Source organism: Moschus berezovskii, chromosome X, assembly GCF_049115385.1.
Source record: "Moschus berezovskii isolate FMDL1 chromosome X, NW_MosBer_1.0, whole genome shotgun sequence".
Lineage (NCBI taxonomy): Eukaryota > Metazoa > Chordata > Mammalia > Artiodactyla > Moschidae > Moschus > Moschus berezovskii.
Genome location: NC_142488.1, coordinates 141,167,255 through 141,172,498, shown reverse-complemented (window position 1 = coordinate 141,172,498; position 5,244 = coordinate 141,167,255). Strand labels below are relative to the sequence as shown.

Below are 5,244 nucleotides of genomic sequence, written 5' to 3'. Positions count from 1 at the left end.
GTGTTTGATCCGTGATTTTGTGTTAAACTCAAGGGCATACTATTCAACTTTGACCAATCATTATTTCCGTGAAATATGGTAGTTTAGTTTTCTTGCTAAAGCTTTTGATCACACTTGTCATGACAAGTTGTACTTTTCATGTTGCTTTTTATATTGTTAGAAAAAAAAGACACAGTTGTGTCTTTTGATGTATGACACATATTTATTATGACTCTTTGTGACCGACCCCACGGACTGTAGCCCACCAGGTTCCTCTGTCCATGGGATTTTCCAGGCAAGAATACTGAAGTGAGTTGCCATCTCCTTCTCCAGGGGATCGTCCCCATCCAGGGACTGAACTCATATCTCCTTCAGCTGCTGAATTGGCAGGTGGATTCTTTACCACTGAGCCACTTGGGAAGCCCATCTAATATGAGAATAGGAAATAAAAGATAGACTAACGATTTGCATGTACATTTATAGTAATATTTGAATTATAATATTAATGTTATCAGTCTTCTAATAGAGATCCAGAAAGCTTTTATAAAGTATTTCATGCATCATTCAAATTACTACTATTGGCTTCCCAACCTACCCCCAAATTTTAAGGCAATGCTAATTTACATTTAGAGCAGTATATACTGAGAAGAGACAGTGGTGAATAGAAAAGAGGGATGATTTGCTTCAGGAGGTGATGGCACGATCTTTTTTACTGGCCCAGAGCTTGAGGCTCTACAGAGGCTCTACAAGGGACTGCAGCACAGCGGTTCAGCACAGGTTGAATTGCCCCTGTGGAGTCCAGACCAATGCCAGTGGCAATTCTGTTAATGAGAGAAGGGCTCCTGACAGCCCATAACTCATTGCTTTTGTACCTAGTCAATACTACCTTTGACTCAATTTCCTAGACTTACAATTGGAATAGAGGACCTGTAGTTTAGTTCATGGCTGTTTTTTTTTTTTTTTTTTTTTTTTAGCTCACGGTGGGCTGAACAATGTGTTCCCACCAAAAAGCATGCACACACAAATTCAAGCTTGTCAGAATAAGGTAACTCAGGTTAACTCTCTGCCTTTCTCTCTCTTTATGAATCTGACTTCTGCCCCGCCCCCGCCCCCCGCCACATTTCAGCATTGCAGACAGACGAGCAAGCTTTCCAATCTGCAATTAACAAAGTTTAAGAGAACCTCTCTGAAATTCAATCTGGGGAGAGCTATACCTCTGGTCTGTAGCTGAAGATGCTGTCCACTCATTAAATTGAAGTGCCCATCGGGATTAAGGCCAAGAGTTCCATGAAAGGAAAAGTCAAGAATGCATCAATGAGGAAAGCATGAGGCATAAAAAAAAACTCACTTTAAAATCTTTTTTAGGATAAACAGTCACAACAGTGAAGATTTTCACACAGGACATGACTATTTTATTCATCCTAATTAGGTATCTTAAAAAAAAAAAAGCCCAGCAACTTTGAACAAGAGTCTGCTTCAATGCCACTGCAGAACCCAAGTACTTGGCAAGCACAGAGCAGTCGTCTACGGAGCCTTCATGCCCAGCAGTTGCTCCACTGAGACACCTCCTTCTCATTCCTGCCTCCATCGCCTGCACACATCCAGAGTTTAGTTACCTACTTCAGAGTACCTTAATGACATATGTTCAACTATTTGTCATCTTCCGACCCACATTCAAAAGCTGCAAAATGTCAACTGTCATTTTTTTTAAGAAAACCGAGAAAAGTATAACTTCTCATGTCAACTGGGCCTAATGAATAGCAGCTCTTTTAGAACTTAGAGGATGGGCTCAAAGGAAGTCCCAAAGAGCAATTTCCTATATGAAAAATTACACACATAACCTGCTGAATTTTTTACGTTGAAAGAGACTCCATAACTGACTCAAAATAACAATTTTTATTTTTTAAAAAATGAAGCTTTAATTGATGAACCAGAACCTTCATAAATGCATAAGCTCAATATTTTTCACATTTGTTTTTTGAAATGTACTTGCTGATTTCTTCTATAGCTGTGCTGTAACAAAGCTAGGAAGAAGCCGAAGTACTTCCCCATTATCTTATACTTTCAGATTTTGAGCTGCAGAGACTCTTAAAAGTTTCAAGACCAGCCTAGATTGGGAGGCAACATGAGAGACAAAAGATTTCTCTCTTTGTGCCTCTTGACACTGTTTAAGCTGTGAGACTGTTCTATCATCTTCCTCTTTCCTCCCCATTCTGCCTGGTTTCCACCCAGAGCCCTTTGGTTTTTTTTATCACTATGGAATTATGTGCAGAAAACAAAGATGTATGTCTGAAGTTCATGAGCAATGAATGATTAATACAGTGCTCAGCATGGGATGGGGGAGAAAAGGTTTCTTTCCTTGAATACCATGAAGAAAAACTGATTTAACTTCGACTCTTAAGGGCAACTAGCCCATGACTTCTATTAGGCTCCTAGCTGTCCTGAGGTAGAGCCAAAAGGTCAGAAGAATGCATACTGAGTTTATGAGAATATTTCCTCTTAACATTCCTTTACTCAGACTATTTACCAGCAGCTATGGTCATGGAAAGGCTGTGACTGGAAACCAGCTCTACATGAGAATACTGTAATGGATTCCCCTTCCCGTAGAAATCAACATATGTAATGCTATTACTATGTGAATAGCTAAGTACCTTCAAAGTTGCGAGAATGTAAGTTTCTAGAGGGCAGAGATTCTTCTGTTTGTTCCCTAACATATCCCAAGAGACCAGAACAGTGTCTGCACATATTAAAATGAAAGTGAAATTCTCCAGGCCAGGCGCAGGCGCAGGCGCGGGGGCCCCCGTGGGACCCCTCGGGCCGGGAGGGTTCAGTCGGTCAGCCCACCCGGCAGCGTTCGCTAGAGGAGGCGCGAGGCTGGGGAGCGAGAGTCGTACGTGCGGCGCGCTGGGGGTCTGCGAGACTCGTGAAGTCCGCGAAGGCAAGTGAGGAAACTGAGGATCCCAGTTTCTTCAGCATGGGAATGTGGTCCATTGGTGCGGGGGCCATAGGAGCCGCTGCCTTGGCACTGCTCCTGGCCAACACAGACATGTTTCTGGTCAAGCCCCAGAAAGCAGCACTGGAGTATCTGGAGGACATAGACCTGAAAACACTGGAGAAGGATGCAGTAACTTTTAAAGCGAAGGCGCTCTGGGAGAAGAATGGAGCTGTGATTATGGCTGTGCGGAGGCCAGGCTGCTTCCTCTGTCGGGAGGAGGCTGCAGATTTGTCCTCCCTGAAGCCCAAGTTGGACGAGCTGGGCGTCCCCCTCTATGCAGTGGTAAAGGAGCACGTCATGAATGAAGTTAAGGACTTCCAGCCTTATTTCAAAGGAGAAGTCTTCCTGGATGAAAAGAAAATGTTCTATGGCCCACAAAGACGGAAGATGATGTTCATGGGATTTGTCCGTCTGGGCGTCTGGCAAAACTTCTTCTGGGCCTGGAATGGAGGCTTTTCTGGAAATCTGGAAGGCGAGGGCTTCATCCTTGGGGGACTCTTTGTGATGGGACCAGGAAAGCAGGGCATTCTTCTCGAGCACCGAGAAAAAGAATTTGGAGACAAAGTAAACCTGACTTCTGTTCTGGAAGCTGCTAGGAAGATCAAACCACAGAGTTCAGCCTCAGAGAAAAAATGATTGTGTGAAACTGTCCAGCCCAGGGATATCTAGGGCTCTCACGTGTGTTTGCAGGATGTGTTGTGGTTCCACTGCTGTCCCTAAGGAGTTATAAACCCATTCATGCCATATTCTCAGTATAGGCCATTAACATATTTTAAAATTGTACTCTATGTAGGTCTAATAAGGCAAAATAAGGTCTAATAAGCCCCCAAACAAGACTGATAAAAATCTGAGACACTAATAAGGCTTATTTCAGCTAAAACCTGGAAAATCTGAGGCTTAAAGTTGACTGTTACACCTCATCACAAATGTACATGGTGTTTGAGTTCTATTATTTGAAATGATTTTTATCTTCATGTGTTTAAAAATCTTAGAAAAGTTGACGATTGACTTGAAGATTAAAAATACAAGGTTTTTGGCTCATGTTTTCACAGTAATAATGAATGATTTATTTTATCATGTTAAAGTAATACATAAAAGAATTGATGTGCTTTGGATGACTTGATAAAGGTAAATAATAAAGTGAAATCTAGTTTCTCATTGTCTTCCATTCTAACCTTGGAGATTTGATTTTCTAGAAGGAATGATCTTCTAGAAAGCATGGTTCTGGTTCTAATAAAATTAAGCATCAAAAATTGTCCATATATACACATTTCTGATAAAACTAACAATAAAAATATTTCCCATAATAGTGGCTGAATTTATTAAATCCTTGGTGTCAAAGACACCGAATGTGAAAAGTCAGTACTCTGCATGTGTGTGGGGTATGGTTGGTGAAGGAGTTCCTCTCGTTCTAATGATCTAAGAGATTTCCAAATGGCCAGAAAAGTTCATCCTGTCATTCACGTGACTGATTTTGCTGTCTTTTCTAGAGAAATGACTTGGCATTTAAAATTGGTAGTTGTGTTTCTTATTGATGGTCTTTTAGCCTAATTTGGTAACTGAAGGGGAAAAAGGACAGAGAAAATGAAATGTAACTTAATTCATTAGTTTAGTTTATTATGTTTGAAGTTTTGTCATGTGAGTAAGTATGATGTCCACAAGAGCCTGAAGGGGACTCTGCCCTAGGGAGTCTGCTCAGGGCACCAAACCAGCCCCGGACTAGGAAGGCAGGGACGGGAGTCCAGAGAAGAGGAGTACAGTGATCCCGCTCTACATGTATATGTTCCAAGAACCCCTCTGGATGCCTGAAAACGTGGAAGACACTGAACCCTATGTATACTGTGTTTTTTCCTATATATGCATATCTATTATATAGACAAGAGATTAAAAATAGTAATAAAATAGAAAAATTATACTGTGAAAAAAAACAAAAAAAAGAAATTCTCCAGGCCAGAATACTGGAATGGGTAGCCTTTCTCTTCTTCAGGGAATCTTCCCAACCCAGGGATTGAACCCAGGTCTCCCCCATTGTGGGCGGATTCTTTACCAGTTGAGCAACAAGAGAAACCTTGCACATGTTAAGTGCTTAATAAATATTTGTGGATCAAATGAATGAAGTCAGAAGATATGGTACAGCTATTTGTATTTAGGAGTTTGGGAAGTGGGAATAATGAGGCAGCCAGAATCAACTGTGAAAACAGACACCACTGGCTCCTGATAGAGGTCACTCTTTTGAGAGGGTTTGCTTTTCAAAAGGGTTCGATTTTCCT

At 41.4% G+C, this 5,244-nt stretch overlaps 1 pseudogene; it reads left to right on the top strand.

The window, feature by feature from the left end:
* The first annotated feature begins 2,814 nt into the window (after nt 1-2,814).
* Nucleotides 2,815-4,289, top strand: LOC148773484 (peroxiredoxin-like 2A pseudogene; annotated as a pseudogene).
* The last annotated feature ends 955 nt before the right edge of the window (nt 4,290-5,244 follow it).